Source organism: Triturus cristatus, chromosome 11, assembly GCF_964204655.1.
Source record: "Triturus cristatus chromosome 11, aTriCri1.1, whole genome shotgun sequence".
Lineage (NCBI taxonomy): Eukaryota > Metazoa > Chordata > Amphibia > Caudata > Salamandridae > Triturus > Triturus cristatus.
Genome location: NC_140594.1, coordinates 288,787,245 through 288,810,342, shown reverse-complemented (window position 1 = coordinate 288,810,342; position 23,098 = coordinate 288,787,245). Strand labels below are relative to the sequence as shown.

At 48.0% G+C, this 23,098-nt stretch overlaps 1 pseudogene; it reads right to left on the bottom strand.

The window, feature by feature from the left end:
- Positions 1 to 2,205: 2,205 nt before the first annotated feature.
- On the bottom strand, positions 2,206 to 22,304 carry LOC146784055 (uncharacterized; annotated as a pseudogene).
- Between the last annotated feature and the right edge of the window lie 794 nt (positions 22,305 to 23,098).

Below are 23,098 nucleotides of genomic sequence, written 5' to 3'. Positions count from 1 at the left end.
TCTTGGTATTCGACAACCCCGGCTTTCGGCCCTGTGGAAGGCGAACTTTCGGCTCCTGCACCCTTGAACATTTATTGTTTATTTTTTACAAATAGTCAAGTATTTTGTGGGAGTGTACCTACGGTGCAAGTGTTGGAGATCTGGCTGTAGGTGTGTTGGCTTCAATAATGGAGCTTTTGAGATTAGCACAGGAGTGCTGGTCTGGTGGTGATGCAAGGGATAATGCAGGAACACACAGGATGGTGGAGATGGGTTACCGCACAGGAGTGCTTGCTGTGAGCTTCCTGCAAGGAATGAAGGCGCAGAGACGTTTTAAGGCACAGGGAAAGTGGGCTCTGGCCCAAGGTCCCAGCCTTTCAGGGCCCCTGATAGAGCCCGCTCTGTGCTGCAGAGTCTTGCCCTGATGACCTTGAACAATTCTTAAACAGATTGTTTCAAATATGTTTTCCTTTAATTTTATCTTATAGGTGATGTGTGAGAGTCTATTACAGACATTTTGCAGAGATGTGTTTATGTTTCAAGCAACAGCCATAAAAAAGATTCTTTTAGATAAAAACAGGGCCTCACATATGAAAAATTGGAGGGTGCCACAGAGATTATTTGCAGAAATGTTAATGAGCTGCTTCTGTGTTATAATATTGAAAACACGGGACACTAACCCTTAATATTAGATGTAAACACAGCTAGAATTTGTGTCTGTGCACTGTCAGTGGCCTGGCCAAAGAGGGCATGAATAACCAGAAACTGGATCAGTAATTCAAATCTTTTCCATATAGGGCCCCCAACAAACGCTTGGCCCCAGAGCCCCCCAAATCCTTAAGATGTCCCTGTGAAGGAGGAGCACCGGCGTGAGGTTGCTCTACTAATAGCTGGCTGTCGGAAATGGTGCTTGAGTTTTGGATTTTGAGAGCGCTGCCCAGGATGGTGTGAGAGCTTTGACTTTGAGGTGTTGAAGGGGACTGGTTCAGGGGCGTTGGCTGTAGAGCCAATACATGTGACGGGCCTTCGGGAGTCAGACCACCTGAAGTCTGTTGTCAAGGGAGCAATGGTAATATTCTGGCCCATGATGGACTCTGGCTTTCATAGCTGCCAAGTTTTGAGACGGCTTATGTGTGACATTTTCATGGTTTCAGTGTACTTATCACTGACATTCAATGGCCAAATGTGTGACACTCAGAGTGACACTTTCTCGCGAGTAAAACTAAGCAATGGGAATGGATAAATATCAGAAATTCTATACTTTTCAGCATCAAGAAGCTCTAAAAAGATCTTGCAACTGCTGCAAAGCACATGAAATCGAAGGTCACTAACCTACTGCCCCTTTGTAAGCTGATTGTATTGTAAAACAATTGTGTAATCATGATATTAAACAATAAACAAGTCTTTCAGAGGCAGTACTTTATTAATGTTCTGTGGACATATGCAAACACATGGAGTTAAATACAAAAAATGGTTTACTGGATGCCACTGTCAGATGTCACTAGCATTATAAATTAAGCAGTGTAAAATTAAAGTCCATATGTGCATTTAATAAATTTAGTCCAGACGGAGTACAACTAATGCCCAACTGAAGAAAAAGCACAAAAGACCGTGGGGTAACAGCCCAGTTAGATCATTCACAGTGTTGAGGGGAAAGTACCAAAGGCTGACAGTGCAATGGTCCTTACTCAACCCTGTGTAAGGGTTTTGGCCATTTCTAATTTGAGACCAAATTTAAAACAAAATAACACGCAGGCTAACATTTTATTTTGTGCTTTCATGTAACTTGTTGTAGTCCCAAGTCACAGTTCTTGCCTTCCTTTTGACTGAGAATATCTAAAACATGCTTCACCTGAGGCCAGTTCATTTGAAACATTAACATAGAATACAAGTTTCTATCCAGTGATAAACAGGGGCAAAATGTGGTTTTATTCTTTGATATTCGTGAGGGCATCCTTCCTTCATCAGCATTGCTGTTGGGCAACATAAAGAGAAGCTTGGCTACTTTTGAAAGAAAGATGAACTTGCTTCTCTGAATGGCAACAACAGTGACGTCTGTCTCAAGGGAATGCCAAATTACCAGTAGCGCCTGCTCCCAACCAGGGATGGTGAAGGGGGGGGTGGGTAGGCCAGGCCGAGGGATGGAGGGAGAGAAGGGGGGGGGGGGGGGAATGCAAAAATCAAAATGATAATAATGAACGTTATTATCAATTTTTTTTTTTGCATTTAGCTTGCAGCAGAAGCAGTAGGGTTGCTACTGCAAATTACATCCATCCTTTAAGACACAACTTTGTCAGTATCACAGTTTATTTTATTAGCAGCACTTTACCATGTGTTTCTGGATATGTCATCAAAATCGGTGACTTGGTATTGTGCCAATTCTTGTCCTAAGCAAACTAGATCACGGTTCGTAAACTTGAGTTAGGTTGCAAACTGTCCCACCAAGAACAGCACACTATCAAAACCATGTTTTTGATCCTCAAAAAAGTCGAACATCCTTACATGCTTGAGCACATTGTCATGAACTGAATGGACTTTCAACAAATACTTTACTGCATTCTTGTAAAAGCTGCGAACTACTTCATAGAATGCTTTCTGGATTCCTGGATCAACATCCATAAGTTCAAGCATGTTTCTCAACTTGCCACGCACAATGATGCCAACATACAGATTGAATCTGTGATCCAGCATTTTTCTGACATAAGAGCAGGTAAACAGGCATCTGGATTACTCTTGAATCACTGTATGACATAAATATGAAACACTCTATTCAAAACCAAAACAATAAGTTCAATCGTGGTATCGTAACACAGGAGGTGAATGACTGGGTCTTCCTGCTGCAGCAAAAGGTTAAATGTAACAAAAGCAGGGGACACAACCTGCACAAATAGGCATTACATCTCAGTCACAGGGTTCTCATAGCACTGCACATGTCTCCCTAACCTGGTCTTGCTACTTCTGCCACCTTCAGGTGTTGACAGGTCAAATGCAGGCAGAGCGTCAAACTAAAGAATCAGTCTATCCAAACATGTGAACATTCCTAGCCTCCGCACAGAAATGAACTTCAGCATAAGTGGTAATTAGAATCGACAGATTGATAGAGTTCAGCATATACATTATTACGTTTTGAATAATAGCCAAACCAGAAGTAAACATCTCCAAGAAATTCTTCTAAAGCAATTTCTTTACAGCTGGAACCGAAAGAAGAAACATCATGGGATGCCACACTGTGTGCCATGTGGCACGGACAAGCCATAAAATAGACTTTAGGATTCAGAGACAATACTCTACTTTTGAAGGGCTTATGCCTTGCCCCGTTCACTGAGCCACTATCTACAACAAAGCCAACACAATTCCATGAAATGGAATGCTTTTCTATAACATTAGAGAACGCAAAGAATATACCTTCAGCTGTACTTTCCTTGCACAAACATGTAAAAAAAATTGAAGAATACCAAACCCTGCTTCAAATAAAAGATTTGTACAGTTATGGAATTCATTTTTCCAGTGTCTTTATTGTTGCTACCGTCAATACACAAACTGAAAGCTAAGACTGTCATATCAGCCACTAAGTCAGTCAACAACTCTGGTTCAACGGCATCATTTAATACAAAGGTTGCTTTTGTTCTGACATAAACCTGTGCAATTTTATAGTCTGGGGAACATGTCCGTATGAGGTTCCCCAAATAATCTGCAGCAGTGAAGGGCTAATTGTGCTCAACTAAAAATCACGTGAAATGTATTTATGCTTTTCTTGCAAGAAAGTTCCACTGGAATCTTTCTTTTTCATGTAGCCTGAGATGGGCTTCATTTTCATCTTTGTGCCCTGAAGAGATGTATGTACTTTACCAATAATATGGCGCTTCAGATCAAACTCTCCTTGATGCCCACAACTGATATTTTTCTTTTAAATCAACAGTGAATGGCATATGGGTTGGTTTTCACAGGAAGAAAAATTCCTTGAGTTAAAAAAGAATTTCCCAAATTATAATAGTCCCCTGCGAGTTTTGGTAAGATTTTAAATTGAAACACTAGTGCATACAGTGTCTGTATATAAGTACCTGCTGGGCACTCATAATGCAGGCTTTTATAGTACAAGACAGAAACTCTATGCATCTTAACATCGTTGAGGGCTGGACTAGACACTATATTTAGTAACAAACAGCACTGAATTGCGAACGGTTCGCAGGAAGAAACTGAAATGCTCAGGAACACACAATGTTGTCAGGATTTGGGACCCTTACTGGAATGCTCATCTCCTATATCCACAATGTATGTAGCAGAAAATATGCCACACCTCTCCCTATACAACGTGGGAAACAGCCATCTGTAAACACAGTTGGAATTGGGCATTCACTTCTAAAACATATAACTCAACTCAAAACTGAAGACATCAAATCTAGGTGGTAGCATAGAGAGAGTAAGAAGAAGAACATACAATGGAATGGATATACTAATTGTCAACACACTTGAAAGCGTGTAACCTGGTGGAACTACCTCTCTATTGCTCTGCTTGCATCCAGGACAGGTTGAAGGTACTCTGATAGTACCGAGCCCCAGTTTCTTATCGCTAGGTTTCATTTAACTATTGCCAGCCTTTTCTTTTTTGGAACTCATAGCTAAAGTGCAGGGCTCACTGACATCAGTATCAAACATTACTCTGCAGGCACGGCCGGCACAGGTAAGAGCAGTGGGGCGGGCGGAGGGGGGAAGTCGACAGACGACGGGCTAGGTAAAATGGAATAAAAAAATTTATACAACCACTTACCTTGCGCTCCCCGCGTTGCCGAGTCAGAAAGAAAGTCTGAGCTATATTGCTAAGACTGTACATGGTCCCCAGCCACTGTTCCTGCACTTCTCAGCTACCATTGTGCCACAGCTGGAGGATGTTGCTTAAGGGCAAAGAAGAATGGCGCCAGATAGAATGCCACACTGAGAGGAAAACACCACAATATAATGATTCAGCTAGCCAGTTTTACCTTTACTTTTGCACACAATATGCTTAAGAATGTCCCTGCAGGATTTTCTGTGTTATTAAAATGTTGAGTATGGCGAAAGCAGGCTCACCATCATGTGAGATGTCTTCACCTAGTACTGCTTCTGTTTAGTGAACAGCACATTGAATTCTGGGGCTTGTAGTTTTCTTGCGACATATACAAACAAGTAATATTAAAGATAAAAGCAGCTGGGATAAGGTATGGCAGGCGGCTACTCAAACTATGGAAACATCTAGATCACCACTCAAAGTAGCATTTATTACTCAGGCAGGCGTGGTTATCTCACAATTAAGCATTCTAATGTACTTTTATCTAAAAAACAATTCATAAAAAATGTATTATTTCAGCACAAAATCAGAGCCTAGAGATCTTTAATAAGGACAATTTATAGGTTGCAATGTGACGGTAGCTTGTAACTATAACCACAGTCTCAGGACACAGCCACTGACAATGATGGCTGTTTAGTTTGACTTGCTTGCAGGTTAAACACCCTGGGGACAGGCACAGCAGCAATGGAAATGCATGTAGACGGAAGCTCATTGTGTCACTGGTTGTAGAATCTTAAACACTGCCTAGGACAGAGAAGTGACATCATATGCATAGTGCTCAGTTTCTGATAATGTTACCAGGTAAGAATGCAGCTAGTTAAAGAGAGTCTGCACACATCAGGGTGACTAGCTTGACACCTCATGTTGTGAAACTTTTAACCAGGATACTAACAGTGCTGTTTCCTCTTATCACTATAAATTAAAATACCAAAGTTACTATTCCCCTTGACAACCAAGATTCTGTTCCTTTTTCCCTCAGATTACACACACACATACATCTGCTGTGACTGAATTAACCAATTTGGTTTCTAGTAGTAGAGTGAGGAAACAATCCACTAACTTCTTCAAAAATGAATGTGCCTGGGCATGATCACAAGTCCTGTTTTTTAACTAGGTGTAATTTGCATGCTTGAATTTGTATGTCCATATCCACCATAGGAAAATAGAAAACTATAAGTCCCCGCAAGCAAAGTTCTTAGGTTTAAAAAGTCAGGCCTTGAGTGTTACAAATCACATGAAGCACACATCAAGCATCAGTTGTGATCACCCACATTACAGTCCTTGGTGACACTCAGAGCCATCCTCTGTCACAGATGTCAACTCATGAACAACAAGAGGCAGTCCCACTACAATGATAACAAGTTCCACGATGGCTGGACTGGCCACACTATATTTATTGGTCTAGCCAGAAGTGCTGCTCTGCAGTAATAACAACTTCTCCTCCTCACCATAATTAATATAATAGAAACTCCAGACCAGCCTTGGACTGGCCAGCAACTGGGCGACTGCTAGCCAAGCACTGCAGTAAGGCTGCTCAGTCTCCACATATCACACTCCACTCCCTGCACCCCCACGATAATACGAAGCTCAGTGAAGCCACGGTTGGACTGACCACTTTTGGATTATAGCCTTGCTGTACCGCTTCACACAGCTACCTTATCATGGACTGGACTGGCCACTTACCACTGCTGTGCTCAGCCAGGTCTGCAACATTTTGCCTTGCTACAGTTGTTGTCCTGTTGGATGTAGGCAGGTAGAGGCAGGCTCTCTCTTAGGGGCTCACTCAGTGCTGCTGCACAGCAAGTGGTCGACGACCGGCATCCTAGCCGAGTGAGTGCTGGCATAATACTCAGTTGAGGTGCTTTCAAACTGCGGCCTGTGGTGCTGATGCTGTGGTGTGCTGGTGACTTTGCAATGACTCTTGGGATGTCAGAGGCACTCTCTGGGCCCAGTATGCTGCCTGTTGCAAGTCCGTCTACCTGGAGCAGAGAATCTGTTGCGGGATGTTAACAGCGCCATGTGACTGGTGAAAAGTGCCCGTCTACAGGTCAGTAAAGGCCAGTGCGAAGGGTTGAGGTTAAACTTATTTTCATCCGAACTGGGCCACAGCACTGATGTCTCTCAAACTGGGGGTGTATTTTCGATTGCTGAGGTGCCAGGGCAGCACAGTTCAGGAGATCTGAAAAACATTCTGCCTGGCAGCAATTGTGACATCCACCAGGAACTTGCTGTGAGCCTAAGGTAAAGTGCCTGGTTATGTAGGGCTTTGAACACTATACAAAACGACTTGAACTTCCCTGTATGCCCTTTAGGGGGCCAATGTAATTGTTTTAAGGCAGGGAATGCATGATACCTCCTTGGCAGTTTGAAAATGAGGCATGCTGACTCATTTTGAATCACTTGAAGCAAGCCTACTGCTGGTCTTGGCAGGAAGTCCTAAGTAAATAAAGTTAGCATAGTTTATACTCTATTCAAGATGGAGGCCACTATCATATATTTAAGGGCTTCTAGTGGCAACAGTTGTGCCAATCTACTAACAGATTTTAGAAGGAAGGCACCTCTAGACGGAACTGGTCCTATCTGGGCAGCCAAGGCTAGAAGTTTATCTACCACGATCCCCAGACTGGTCACTGTAGATTTCTGGATAGGCGGATTACCCAACTCAGAGGGCCATGAGAGAGTAGACCAGAGATTCACCCAATTGTCTAGGATAATGATTTTTGTCTTGCCTGCATTTTATTTTCTATTCATCCAGTTCCATGTGAATTTCATAGTATTCTGTAACTCTTCATGGCAAGTCTGCGAACCATACGGATGGAAAGAGTTGAGAGTCATCTGCGCACTTGTAAAGTTAATAGCCCTCTGTGGACAACTCCCTAACAAGGGGCCTGATATATATATATATATATATATTGGACAGATGTGGCGACAGTGAAAACCTCTGAGGTACTCCATATACTAGCTATTATGTATTTGTGCTGAAAGGGTGCAATTGCACCCCTTGGTGTAGATATGAACAAACAATCCAATCCAACTCAGGGCATAGTCCCTTAAGTTTGCTGCTCTGTATCGTTCCACTAAAACTGCATGGTTGACAGCATCAAAAGCAGCTGACAGATCCAAAAGGACCAGTGCTCTCACTCTGCCTTTATCGTCATCTAGTCTTAAATAATCCATCCCTGAAAGCATGATAGATTCCATCTGATGATTGTACATGGCTGCACAGCAGATGTGCCACATATGCTTCCAAGATCTTCGCAGGGAATAGCAACAGCGAAATAGGACATTATAGTGCCAATCCCAGGGGGTTTTGAGACCGCAAGCATTCTTTTGCTCTCCATGCAGAGAGGAGCTGTGGCGTAATGCTCGTGAATTGTTCCATAACCTAGAGCACTGACTTTGGTCTACAAGGTTTGGCTTTCCCACCCACGGATGACTGGACTACATCCAGTGCACCATCACTTGAGCTGGGAAGTCCAAGTTACTGTAGCCTCACTCACCCCACTGAATATACCTGCTGGTATGGTGTCTCTGCTTTCTGGGTTCCAAACAGTCCCATAAAGGGGTCAAAGATGCAGTGGTAATTCATACCCGATTCAATCTTTAGAATATCGATCAATCAATCAATCATGTAACTTGTAAAGCGCACTACATACCCGGGTGGGTTTCAAGGCACTGGGGGGGGGGGAGGGGAAGGGGAGGGGAAGATGTTACTGGTCGAAGAGCCAGGTCTTGAGTTGTCTCCTGAAGGTTAGCAGGTCTTCGGTTTGACGTAGGTGGAGGGGGAGGGTGTTCCAGGTCTTGGCGGCGCGATGGGAGAAGGATCTGCCTCCGGAAGTAGTTCTCCGGATGCGTGGGACCGTGGCCAGGGCGTGGTCAGCGGAGCGGAGTTTCCTGTTGGGTACGTAGAAGGAGAGTCGACTGTTGAGATAGGCTGGGCCGGTTTTGTGGAGTGCTTTGTGTGCGTGGATCAGGAGCTTGAAGGAGATTCTTTTGTCGATGGGAAGCCAGTACAGGTTCCTCAGGTGGGGGGTGATGTGGTCGTGGCGTGGGACGTCGAGGATCAGGCGTACAGAGGCATTCTGGATTCTCTGTAGTCTGCTGATGAGCTTGGACGAGGTTCCGACGTTGAGGGCGTTTCCGTAGTCGAGCCTGCTGCTGACCAGGGCCTGGGTGACAGTTTTCCTCGTGTTTGTCGGGATCCATCTGAAGATCTTGCGGAGCATGCAGAGGGTGTTGAAACAGGTGGAGGAGGCTGCGTTGACTTGTTTGGTCATGGAGAGTTTCGAGTCGAGGATGACTCCCAGGTTGCGTGCGTGGTCGGTGAGGGCCGGGGGGGACCCCAGTGACGTGGGCCACCAAGAGTCACAGTCACCCCATGCGGAGGGGTTGGACCCGAGAATGAGGATTTCTGTCTTGTCTGTGTTCAGTTTGAGGCAGCTGTCCTCCATCCAGTCAGTGACGGCCTTCATTCCCTGGTGGAGGTTGGATTTGGCGGTGAGGTTGTCCTTGGTGAGGGAGAGGATCAGCTGAGTGTCGTCGGCATAGGAGATTATGTTGAGGTCGTGTTGTCGGGCGATGCATGCTAGTGGCGCCATGTAGATGTTGAACAGTGTGGGGCTGAGGGAGGATCCCTGTGGGACGCCGCAGATGATCTTGAAGGCCTCGGAGCGGAACGGGGGGAGGCGGACTCTCTGAGTTCTGCCGGGAGGAAAGAGGTGGTCCAGTCCAGGGGTTTGTTTCGGATCCCTGCGTCGTGGAGGCGCGTGCGTAGTGTGCGGTGGCAGACGGTGTCGAAAGCGGCGGAGAGGTCTAGGAGGATGAGGGCCGCCGTCTCGCCGTTGTCTAGCAGGATCCTGATGTCGTCTGTGGCGGCGATGAGGGCGGTCTCGGTGCTGTGGTTGCTGCGGAATCCTGATTGTGATGGGTCTAGGATGTTGCTGTCTTCGAGGTGTCGCGTGAGCTGGGTGTTTACTATCTTCTCGATGACCTTATCTGGGAACGGGAGCAAGGAGAAGGGCCGGAAGTTTTTGAGGTCGCTCGGGTCTGCTTTGGGTTTCTTCAGTAGGGCGTTGATCTCTGCGTGCTTCCAGTTCTCAGGGAAGGTGGCGGTCTCGAAGGAGAGGTTGATGATTTTGTGCAGGTGGGGTGTGATGGACTTGCTGGCTTTGTTGAAGATGTGGTGTGGGAGGGGGTCTGAAGGGGAACCGGAGTGGATAGATCCCATGGTCTTGATTGTGTCCTCGATGCTCACGTTAGCCCAGGTTGTCAGGGTTTCGTGGGTGGTGGGGTGCGGTGGGTTAGGTGCGGTGTGGTCGGCAGGGGTCATCCGGGGTCTGAAGCTGTTGTGGATGTCGGTGATTTTCCAGTGAAAGAAGGTGGCGAGTGAGTCGCACAGGCCTTGTGATGGTGGGATGTCGTTGGCGTTGGAGCTGGGATTGGAGAGTTCCTTCACGATGGTGAAGAGCTCCTTGCTGTTGTGCACGTTGTTGTCAAGGCAGTCTGTGAAGGAGGTTCTTTTGGCGGTCCTGATGAGGTGGTGGTGGTTGCGGATGGCGTCTTTGTAGGCAGTGTGGCTGTTTGGCGTCTTGTTCCTGTTCTGTGTGTTTTCCAGTTTCCGACAGGTGCGTTTGGAGTCAAGGAGTTCCGGGGTGAACCAGCTGACTCTTCTGCTGGTGCCTCTGTTGGTGGGGTTTTTCAGCGGCGCGATGGTGTTGGCGCAGTCGTTCATCCAGCGTTCGAGGGAGTGTGCACCATCATCCGGGTTGGTGGGGTTCGTCAGAGGGTTGAGTGCGAGGCTTGTCTGGAGTTGTTCTTCAGTGATTTTGCCCCAGCGGCGGTGGGGGGTCTGTAGGGTGCGGTGGGGTGTGAGTGGTTTTCGGAAGGAGAAATGGATGGAGTGGTGGTCGGTCCAGGTGAGTTCGGAGACGTGGCTGAAGGTGACGTGGGGGCTTGAGTTGAAGATTGCGTCAAGTGTGTGGCCGGCGGTGTGGGTCGGCGTTGTGACGAGCTGTTTGAGTCCGAGGTTGGCGAGATTGTCGATCAGGGTGGAGGAGTTGCTGTCTTTGTTGTTTTCCAGGTGATAGTTCAGGCCTCCGAGGAGGATGTGGTTGGTGGAGGTCAGTGCGTGTGAGCTGATGAGGTCGGTGATGGAGTCGCAGAATTGAGCCCGTGGTCCTGGTGGTGGGTAGACGAGGGTGCCTCTTAGGGTGGTCTTGGGGTCCGTGTGGATCTAGAAAGTGCATGTGTTCGGCGGTGCTGAGGGTGTCGTTGGTGTTTGTAGAGATCTTGATGGTGTTTTTGTGAACGATGGCGATGCCTCCTCCGGCTCTCTTTACGCGGTCTCTGCGGGTGATCGTGTACCCGTCGGAGATGGCTATGGCGATGTCAGGCGCAGAGGTTTCGTTCATCCAAGTTTCGGTCAGGAAGGCGACGTCCGGAGATGTAGTGTTGAGTAGGTCCCAGAGTTCGACGGCGTGTTTGTGTGCGGAGCGAGTGTTGATCAGGATGCATCTGAGCTGGTTGGTTTCCGTTGTGGTCGGTGTCTTGGCGCTTTCGTTGCAGGAGAAGTTGCAGTTCCGGCAGGTGAAGGGGCCGTGGGTACGCCTCGGGGCGACCTTGCAGCAGGTGTGGGTTCTTCCTGGGTTGAGAGCGATGAGGGTCTTGGCGTTGTAGCGGAGGCGGTGCTCCTCGTGGCTGGTGCGGGGGCCAGGGGTTCTGGCACTGGGCGCGGTCCAGGAGCGGACGGGCGCAGACGAGCTTGCCTTAGGCGCGCCAGCGGCGCGGCCGCGCAGCGGCCGCCATATATGGGGAGGTGGGGAGGGAGGAGCAACTGGGAGGCGGGAGGCGAGGGACGGGAGTGGTGAATGGGTGTGGAGGGGGCGGGGCCGCAGGGGAGGCAGCGGCAGGGACGGGGCACAGGAGACCGGCGAGGTGGTGCAGAAGATAAACGGGGCACAAAACAGGGTCACAGGCACAAATTAAGGACGCGGACGGCGAGGTGGTACAGAAATAAAAAGGGGGCACAGAAGCGGAGCGGCGAGCGAGGGGCAGGGGGCACAGACAGTCACAGGCACAAAATCAGGGTCACAGCGGCAAAAAGCAGAGGAACAGCACAAGGGAAATGGCACAGAGCAGAGCGGCGAGTGGGGGGCAGGGGGTACGGGCAGTTACAGGCACAAATCAGGGTCACAGAGGCAAAAAGGCAAAGAGACAGCACAAGGGAAATGACACAAACCTAAGGCCACCACTGGCCACCAGGTATGAGGCACAGGTGGAAGCCTGCGGGTGGTGGAGGGCCTCGACTTCTCCGGCAACAGCGGGGGTTCAGGCGGAGCTGCAGCGGGGGGGAGCGGCCTACCAGAAGGTCAAGGGTCGCTCCCCCCCCCTCCCCCGCCCCCCCCCGGGGGGCACACACAAGTACTGCAGTGAGAAAAGACACTAAGGGCCTGATTACAACTTTGGAAGTCCTGGACGGGGCGCCATGCCACCACCCGCTCTAGGACCGCCAAAGCGGTCCGCACACCGCCTGCGGGATTACGAGTTAATGTCTGGCAGGCGGTCCTATGGCGGCTGGTCAACGGCACTGCCTTTCAAAGCTCATAGGAGAGCCTTAGAAAGGCTGCGCCATGGGCCAGCCACAGCATGTTCCAGAACGTCATGGACTGCAAAGTCCATGGCGTCCTGGGACTGGGGGTGCAGAAAGACAGGGGGACACACCATGTTCCCCCCTGCATGCACTGCCATGCACAGGGGTATGGGGGGCCCTGCGGGGCCCACTTTCTGTCCTCACCGCCAGCAGTAACATGGATCAAGAACCCCCATGACACCACTGGCTGTGAGGAAAGTCATAATATGCTTGGCGGTGCCTCAAGGCACCACCAAGCATATTGTGTCTCTCAGACTGCCAAGGGACTGCCAGGGAACATGGTTCCCTGGCAGTTGCGGCAGTCTCACTGCCGCAGTTGTAATACTGCAGGTCGTCCTGCAGAGTGGCAGTTGTCAGACCGCGACTATGGCGGTCCTATGGGCCACCGTTGTCATAATTAGGCGCTATATATCTTTAAAAGTGTTTTATTTCACCTGTCTCTTTCTGTTGCTTAGTACATGAGTGATAACTAAACAGAATATAATTCTAACAGCACTAATGCATGTTGATAGCAATGAGAATCAATCATATGAACAGGTCTAACATGATTAGAATGTTCCTAGCATCCTAACAGCATACAGACTACTTCTATGTGCTACACTATGAGAGTGTGGAGTAGCTAACTTGTCTCTAGAGTTTCTTGGGGCTCACAACACTACATAACTCCTCATAGTGTATCAGCTGTGACTATCAGACTCCAGCCAGGAAAGGAAAACATTTATCAGCTTGGCTCAGTTCCTCTCCTCTCTGTATTGACTCTCAGCATAGAAATGGATACTTCAACAGTCCGGCAGAACCTCTCGTGATAACCCAGGGCAAAGACCTCTCTCCTTAAGTGGTCAGTTCATGGGCTTTCTATAGGGTTGACTACTGACTTTATACCTCTTTAGAGGACCCTCCATTAATCTTAGACATAACCGTTATGGACCAACATGATGAAAATAGATCAACTTGGGCTACATATTTATTTTACACATCCACTGTCCGATCTTGAAATATGGATATCAGGTAGCCTGTAGCAGAAATGTGTCGCATAATGTGTTAGCACAGTCATCTAAGAGGATGTGGACCAACCGCTAGAGCGGTGGACCTCGGAGCTGGGGACGCGGGTTTGAGTCTCAGCAGGGACGCTCAACATCCTGTGATTCTGGGCAAATCACTTAATCTCCCCATGCCGAACAAAATGAATGTGTCCATCTGTAACACAACTGGAGCTCATGTTAAGCACGCTGATATCTTTGAGTCTAGTTCGCGGTATATAAACCCCCCGCATCCCAAAAAAACAACAATTGTTTAGATGAATTGACACTTTCACGAGTTCTGAGAAAGATAATGACATGCTGAATGTGGACCAAAGGCAGACAGGCCAACTGAAGGTGATCAAAGTGGAGTTTGGCTTTGGGAGTTTACCATAGAAGCATGCTTGAACTATGCATAATTTTTTGTAAAATTGGGGTCAGCACAAAGGTGTTCAGACTGCAATTCTAGATCGACTAAAGACCTCCACGTATGGCATTTTTAATATAACAAACTGCCAAGTGGAAAGGGGTGTCAAATAATCACATCTAAAGCTCTATTTTACATTCAGGGTTGTAGCTCTAAGCCCTAAATAAAGAGTAACAAAGTTCAGTCAATGAATTAAGTAATTGATTTTATTCTCTACACACATTAGAGTATAGATGACTTGGAGACATTTACATTAGTTAAAGAGATCTATTAACTAGGATGGACTTCTGCACTGTAAGTCTTTTGGATGATTCCAAGAGAGAGTTGCTGATGAAACCCTCATTTCCCCTGGGAGTCAGGAACCTCTGTAAGTTAAATTGCCTTTGTAGAGAAAAGTCTTGTCTGCTTTCATACATGGTGCTTCATCCAGCTACTGCAGGATAACTGCAGCAGATTTGTGTCATTAAAAAGAGCACATTTACAGAGAAACCACTACAGAGGAATGTTATTGTTACAGAAAAACCACCACCGAGAAATCTCAACAAAGACTTTATTGATTAACATTAGAAGGCTGCCTAAAATGAAACTGTTGCTCAAGTCTATAACTTGAGAAGAGAGCCTCTAACAATCATTATAGCCTTCGGCAGTCGACTATAATCATATATTGGAGCCATTGCCGGGGAAGGCGACGCCGAACCCAATGGGGACCCGGGCCAACCGCTGTCCTGAGGCGGGAAGCCTCCCCCCTCCCCCAGGGGCGACGGCGATTGATCGCCCCGAAGCGGACGCGGCCTCCCCCAATCAGGGGAAGAGGCCGCTAGCCACGAAGGGGGTTAAGAAGGGGACAAGCAGCCCCCTTTGGCGTTCAACCCCCTCCACTTTAGCTGGAGAAGAAGAATCGCCGGCAACAGGAGCAACTGAGGACTACGATACCATCACCTGACCAGCTGTCGAACAAGAAGCGGTTTTTGGCGATGGGACCCTGCAGGATCGAGGAGCAACCGAAACACCGGGTCCCGCTGGCGCCTTGACTCCCGGCGTGCAGGGTCATTTTCCGCCCATCAGGGCATCAGACTGCCGCCTAGGGGATTCAGCGCCGTGATCGTTGGCGTGCATGGCTGGTTTCCCGCCATCAGGACATCGTGGCTCACTGGGAGCTTCCTTTCGTCACCCCGCAGCGATTTGAGGGGAGCTGGGCGCGGCTTGATCGACCGAGAGCCCCAACTTGGAGCTTCGACCGGATTTGGCTCCGTGACCGGGCAGACGCTCGGAACCCTCCCCCGAGCTCTTGCAAGCTCAAGAACCTAGTCACGGCTTTGGGTTGATCAGGAAAGCAGAGTTGGGCTTTTGCTGCCGCCGCTTTCCTCCCGCCTGGCGTGGACGACACCCACGGAGCAACAAGTAAGGCAAGCATGACCGGGCTCCTTAAAGGTAGATTTTATTTTTTATCTTGAAGCATCGAACGTCCATTTATGTCTCTTTGGCCATAAATAACGTTTAACTGCAAAGCAAACACCGTGCTGGGTCTTTGAGCTACAAGTGGCACGGGCTGACAGGACTGGGCTCAGTAAAGGAACCGGGCGATATGTTTAAGCAGAACTGAGCACAGTAAAGGAACCTGGCAGTAATTTTAAATTGGTACAAACTGTGATAAAAAAAACTACTCTACAAGCACTGGGGGGCAATTTCTTTGCAAGGACAAGTGTGACTGGTTTGGATTTTGTGGTAGCGACGAAGGTTTCCTCATAGCATAGCACTGCTGGATGGCCAACAAACGTGCAGCTGGGAGGGCGATGTGACCTCCCGTTCGCTACAGGGACACTGAGGAGAAGGGGCAAAAAAGGCAGAGGGGATACAACGGACCGCAGCTGGACGACGATCTCCAGGCAATGCTGGATAAAGCTAGGGAATTGGTGGGTTTAAAAGGGCAGTCATGGGTGGACGAGCACATCAAGGAAAGAGCCCATGGGAGGGGAAAGAAACAGTGCCAGGCAACCCACCAATAGCCCAGCACCAGGGGCATGTAGCCAAAATGGCGGCCCCGTGAAGAAGCCAGATGCAAGGGCCAAGGGCACGGTAGCAGCAAAGGCGGCGAAAGTTGGGCACAGGGGCGCAGGAGGCAAGAACAGGAGAGCACCTTCCCCCAAACTGGTGTTCAGCTCCGATGCGGAGGAGAGAAGCTAGGACGAGGGGTCTGTAGCCGGCACGGCGGACCCTCAGAAATCCCGCAGCCAACGGAGCTGCCCGGGCAATGGTAAGCATGGGAAAAGTGGCCGCAGGGGAGTGCATGAGCAAGCGCAGCGCAGTTACCCCGCAGGGGGAAGCCACGGGCAAATAGTAAACATGGGCACGTAGCAGGGAGTGAATAACTGGGCGATGCAAGGGCATTGGCCTAATCAGCCCCCATGACCACCAGGGCAAGGAGGAAACCAGTAAGGCTTTCAAGGGGAGGCTTGGGGGCCTCAATGCCTTGTTGACAATAGCCGGGGGCAGGACCCTCCATTCCGGTAGGCCCAGCATGGGCCGCGAGAAGCCAGGGTGCAAACAAGGACCCCTCATATGGGAAGGAAAAAGCAGGGCGGTGAGTACGGGCCCGCAGGACTCCCAACCAGCAAGGGATGGTGAAGTGGGGTCACCGGAGGGGGTGGTACAGAGGAGGTCAATGGCCCCTGCAGCCCTTGGGGCCAGCAAGGCGGGAGAAGGGGGGGGGAGCCCGGGGAAGGCGCAGAGCCTAAAGGGAAACCAGCCAGCTCATACCTGCGCCCCTCCTCGAGTGATCCGCTCACAACCAACAAACACCTGGGGTTGGCCAATCTCATCCCGCTAACCGAGAAAGAAAGGAAATGGAGGAAAGAATTTGTGGATATCTTCTCCCTGCTAGAGGTACGCCAGGCAGGCCTAGACCTAACAGTGCAGGACAAGAAGGACGACGACCGGAGAGAGAGGCGCAAGCCCAGGGTAGAGAGATCAATTGAGAACTGACTCAAGGCATTTAGGACCCTTGCCTGCGTATTTGTAGAAAAGTTCCCACAGAGCGTGGCGGCACTCATTCTGTACGAGGAGAAAGTGCATGAGGCGCACTTGAAGTATCAAGGGGACGCTTGGTTGTAATACGATGAGGGTTTCAGGGAATGAATGCAAACTTGGCCAGTGATCAAATGGGACTGGCAGGACATGGAGGGCTTCCCCACACACATGGGGGCCGCCAGGGAGAATGTCAGCTCCAGGGAAAACAATTTTTGCTCCCATGGGAGTAAGGACAAATACGAAGGGCAGGGCTCCAAGGAGAAGAGCAACGGTGCCTTAACAGCCAGGAAAACGTGCTGGCGATTCAACAAGGGCGATTGTAAATGGGGGGCAGGGTGCAGATTCAAACACGCTTGTGGGGCATGCGGAGGATGCCACCCAACAACCTGCTGCAGACAAGGCCAGGGAGCACGAGCAGGCAAAGCCAAAAACAACTCAAAGAATTAGGGAAGGTGTTGCAAAGTCACCCTGTGCCCTGGGCACCCCCCAACTTTTTGCTGACTGGAACTGGTGGTAACTGACTCTGACTGACCCTGGGCTCTGCCTAACCAGGCCCAGGGCCAGTGCCAAGCTGAAAGGAACACATTAGATGTATATAATAGGGCAGGGGATTGAAACTACCTAGAGGTTCCCAGTACCCTGGGGTATGGTAGTATAGAGGCCAGCAGCTTTTTCTGCACTAGCATGTGTGCAGTGCTGAAGCCTGAGGTCAGTTTAAAAGCAGCACTGGGTGCCAGGACTGCTTTGAAACAGTAAATTGCTGTCCAAATTCGACTTTGGTGCTAGGAATACAGTAAAAGGAGAATCTCCAATATTTCTACAGATTCAGAACCCCTAAAGTCTCCCCTAGTTGCACAGGGGGTGGGGGGTCCTGTAGAAATTAGGGAAATACTTATAAAATATGTTTTTATAAGCCCTGGTGCTAGAAGACTGGCCCAAGTCATTTCCCCATTGCAAACCACATGGCCCATAGGTTAACATGGTAGGAAGTTAAAGATGAATAAATATTGATAGGAGAGGACTAACCGGACCATTCAAAGACTTCCCAGAATGGTAGTAGTAAATCCAACAATATTATATTGTTGAATTTCTCCTAAAGGGTACATACAAGAAGTTATAAGACTTTCTTGTTTGTAAGTCCAAATTCAGCCTTCCAGTGGTCTGCCCTGATTGGTCAGAGATAAGTGGATTAGCCAGGCTGCTTTGAAGAGGTGATAAAGGGCCACTCTGCTGGGAGGGCAGTGTGCTAGTTTATAAGGTATGCCAGGCCAGGGGTGGAGTCGTAAACTATGCTCTTCAAAGGCAGAGGGGAGGCCTGTCTTTCAGTTTCATTTTGACACTCTTGACCCAGAGTCAGGGCTAGGCTTAAGGAAGGTATGTGCAGATGGTAGGGGGAGAGTCCATGGAAATAAGCCATCCCAGGGGGTGTGTTTAGCCAGCTCTTACCTCCTTGCTGGAAAATCAGCCATTATGGATTTGGAAGAAAGATGCACTCTGGGACAACATAATGCCACACTCTGCCGGATGTGGTCATAACTATGAGGAGTTACCCTGCTTTCATTGGTCAGAAGTGACCTGTGGCTTGACCCAGAGAATTTTGAATAAGTATCTGAGAGGGGCAGAGCCCTCCAGATCTGCTGCTTGAAACTACTGAAGCAAGACGTGCCTTGCTGCGAAGTTCTGCTGTGCAAAGACTTCTAAGGCCTGACCTCTGAAAACTGCGCCATCTGAAAACTGCAGCCCTGTGGATTACCTTGCTACAAAAGGACTAAGAAGTAGACTCCCTGCAAGCTACAGGTTAACAGAGCTCAACTGGACATCCCCACAAAGAATCCCCAGCCTGGAGTACCAGTGGATTTGAAAGGGTTTTGTTCAAGTGGATTGCGGGATTGAAGTTTCACACCTTCAAGGACCCTCTTGGAGATTCCAGAACCTTGGACTGTGTGTTGGATACTTTGGAACCCGCAAGCAGAACTTCAGGAAGGAGTTCTAACTGGACCTAGCCTGCTGGAGAAGGCTACACAGTGGTGAGATATTCTTCAGAACCGCTTCTAAAGGTGTGTCCCTGTCAGAGAAAACAAAATGACTAAAAGGGGCACTGTTGGTTTCTAAGCACTAGAAAGTGACTAATCTTTAAAAATTCATAACTCTGGTTCCCTACAGTGGATTTTTTTCGTTTTGGTGTCATTTAAAAGATAAAAATATTACATATTTTCATAAATTGGTGTTGGATTTTTATTTTGTGTTGTGTCTTCATTATTCACTGAAATGGTGTTTTTGAATGCTTTACATACCTGTCTTTGAAGTTAAGCCTGTCTGCTCGCAGCCACGTTACCAAGGGTTGAGCATGGGAATAATTTTCTAAGACCTATGCTGGGTCCTATTATGTGTTGGTGGCCTTATTGCTAGTGGCAGACCGACATTTGCCCCTACCAATAACCCACCTTCCAACAGAAGGGCTCCCCGTGTTGGGGGAGCATGGGGATAAGAGCAGAGGGCAGCTGCTACCAACCCCAATTAAAACCAGCAGGTTGGTGCATCTGTTAGGCCAATATCCCAAGGCAACGGACAGACAAAAGTTGCCAGAGGGTTTTACGCAAGGTTTCCAAATGCCGTGCAAGGGTCCAGAAGGAGCACGGGAGAGCATGAACCTGAAATCAGTGAGGGAAAACCCAGGCAGTGCCCGGGAAAATGTAGAGAAAGAAATCCAGCTGGGGCGGCTGGCCAGCCCTTTCGATTCACCTTTAAAAGGTACTTTTGTCCTGTCCTCGTTTACGTGTTCGGGGTCTGTATCTTTTGTAATGGTGAGCTTTGTTCCCCTTGTTCTGCCTGGTTGTGGTCACCTTCCTGTTTATAACATGGGAAAGAAGAAAGCCTTTAGAGATAAATCCGTCTCTACCCCCCATGAAAAATACCTTAATTGACAGAATGCTGGAGAGGGCTATGGGGGTTAGCAGCACTGAGATTGCTTTGACTGAAAGACTGCTCTCTTTGGACGTGGGCTCAGCCTCAGCTTCTACCACCAATGAGGCTGTCACAGACCTGCCCCTTGACCTGACGCCAAGTCTGCCTTCACTCTCTCACACGTTAACAGTTGATGCCACCGATGTCACAGATCCCCTTTATGTAACAGGGTACGACATTGTACAATACAGGGAACACGCAATAGGCAAAGAGAGATTTCCAGCCACGTTAATCAGGCCAGCCAAACTGCGGCTACAAGCTCAGCTTCTTACACCCCAGCCTATCCTTATTTTCCCACTCATTTCTCTCTTCTGGTGGGAGTCTTTGGAGTTTAGTTTCCAGTCTGTCTCGTATTGAGCGACTTAAGTAGGACAGTTGCATCCAATTCAAGGCTCTCCTAGGCTGAACTCCCTTTTCAAGGACCGACTCAAATCCATAGAGACACAATTAGCGACTCTCACGCCTGCTCCCTCAAACTGCTACTACCTTGCAAGTCGCAATCATGGATAACCACCCCACATTTACCTCCCAGCCTTCTCTCTGCAGCCTTTCTACATCTGGAATACCCGGAGGCTCTACATCTGGCAAGCACTGGGCACGCCCCTATGACACGGTGTCTGCGCCCACTCTACCTTCTGGGACACATCTGTCATCTGCTAGCTACAACAGGCCCAGTCAGGGGGGCATTTGCCCACCTGCCAGTCTGCACAAAGCAGGGCACATGTCAAATGACACGTTTTAATTCCAATCGAATCTCCATTAATCTCTGCCCAGCTGCCTGTCCCTACATGGTGATTCTCATGGGTGTTCCTATGCTACATACAGACCTGGGGAAGCCCCACTTGAAATTACGTAATAAAATCTTGGACTGGCATGCATATAGGCTTTCCTTCTTCTTTGGCTAATGAAATCTTGCTGCCTCTCAGGTTGGATGGACTGGGTCGAATCCACCTGATGAAAGTGGGGATTGCATCATAGTGAATTTCAGATCGCCTCTCCTGGTGCAAAGTATGCTGTTTCGACTCATTGCCATGGCTGGTGAGAAGGACAACATAACCTTGGTTCTGTTAGGTTATTTTTATAAACCCAGTTCCCGTCACCGGTGGGCAGATAATTATCTGGCACCCATGGTCATTGATAGCAGCAGGAGCAGCCAGCCCAGGTCAATCAGGATTACTTTAGAAGCCATCCCAGAGTTATTGGATGATCATCCAACTACTCTAGAAGTCATTTTCACATCATCAGACATCATCAAGCGCTTGAAGTTATCAGCAGACTTAGGAAACTTGTGCTTGATGACTTGTGGATGACTTGAAAATGAGCATCTGATGACTTCACAAGGTGTGACTATTTCTGATGACTTCAGGAGGATTCACAAATGAGTATGTGATGACTTCACAAGGTGTGACTATTCCTGATGACTTCAGGAGGATTTAAGAATGAGTATGTGATTACTACATAAGATCCAATTGTGCTTGATGATTTGAAAATAAACATCCAAATCTCCACAAGCATCATTTCTTTTTAACATTATGAAATTGCTCCTGATGTTTTGAGAATGATTATACTTCTAGTGCAGATGGCAATTGGAGAAAAATGTAAGACACAAAAGCCAAAAGTGACTGCAGTGATCAAATATGAGATGGGCCACTGCGATGAAATATGCAGCTGCACAAGCAAAGTTCTCAACTGACCCTATCCCACTAGGTTAAGTTTCAGCCCGTCTTTGATTTGTCGTCCAAAACATTGAGCAGGAAAATTATACAATTGAAACTACAAGTTCCAGAATGCCTAGTGGTATTGACTACTTTAATGGTGACTCTTATGTAATAAGTCAGGATGGCAACAATGTACCAGGTTTGGGTCTCAGCATGTCCATGTAATCTTTGTTGCAAGCATCATAGCTGCCAGTTTCCCAGGTCCCTGTTACACTAGTTACTCCAGTCTCATGTTATTCTTAGAATTCTGGGACTTGAGTCCTGGTTTTATATTGGGTTAAATAAGACTACAAATTCCAGATTTATATGAAAAAAAGGGACTGTCCTAACGTGTCATGCATCGACATGGGAAACTTGTCAACTATGACGTATTTACATACATTTTTGCAGAACTGCCTTTCAGGTTGAGCCTGGGCAGCGCATGCACAGCTCTGCGAGGCATGTTGTGTTAAGGTTAGGCATAGAAGCTCCGCCCATTTCACGCCCATCTCTTCAGTTGGCTCCTGTTACTGTCTTTGCTAAATTGTTGCTTTTAATTTTTTTAATAGGCTTACTAGTCCCTCCTTGGTACCGCCTTCTCTGCATTTGTAACCTCCCATAATGACTGGACTTTTTACCTGTGTCATTACACAGTCTGTTTGATAAGTCGGTAACCACTATTTTCTTTAATGATGTTCTCCTCTTCCACCCACGCCATCGCAGAACACCACTCGCATTCATAATGTATTTATTTAAATTACAGTGCGGTCCCCTTTAACTATAGCAGCTGTACTTACTTAATTAATTAATTTACAGTGCGGCCCGCTTTCACTTTAGCGGCCGTGCTTACTTAATTACCAGCGTGGGCCGCTTTAACTTTAGCGGCCGCACTACAGAACTACACATTATTTTTCACACTGTATAGTTGAGCACAAATGTCCGTTTCCAAAAATGAGCTGCACTAAAGCATATTTTGTACAGTCTGCACACTGAGATGCAGCAATGCAGTTAGTCCGTTTTCAGAATCCTAGAATAATGCACATATTCACGCAGTCTCCACAGTGCTGCACTTTTGCACGTTTTACCCAGTTTGATAGTGATGAAAGAATGCGCCCAGTTTTTAGGCTCCTGAAGTAAGGCGCATTGCACATTTTCATTACAACTGCAGTAATGCGCGTTTGCCTAATCTCCACAGTGCTGCAGTTTGCTCATTTGTGATTAGTCACCCTAGCCGCACATTAATGCACATATGTCCAAGTTCTGTAATGCTTCAGATGCTTTGCAACTGCATAAAAATGCAATAAGGCACACATTAGGACAATTTTCACAATATTTCTGCAATCTATATTATGCGATTATGACAACGCTACACTGATCCACATGGTGCTCCAAATTCTACAGTGCTGGACTAACGGAAATATCTGCCCTTTGCCTCAATGCCACCGTACGCTTCCCGATCAACACAATTATGCAGTAGCGAACTTATGTGTCCTACTTATTCAGTGCTGTAGT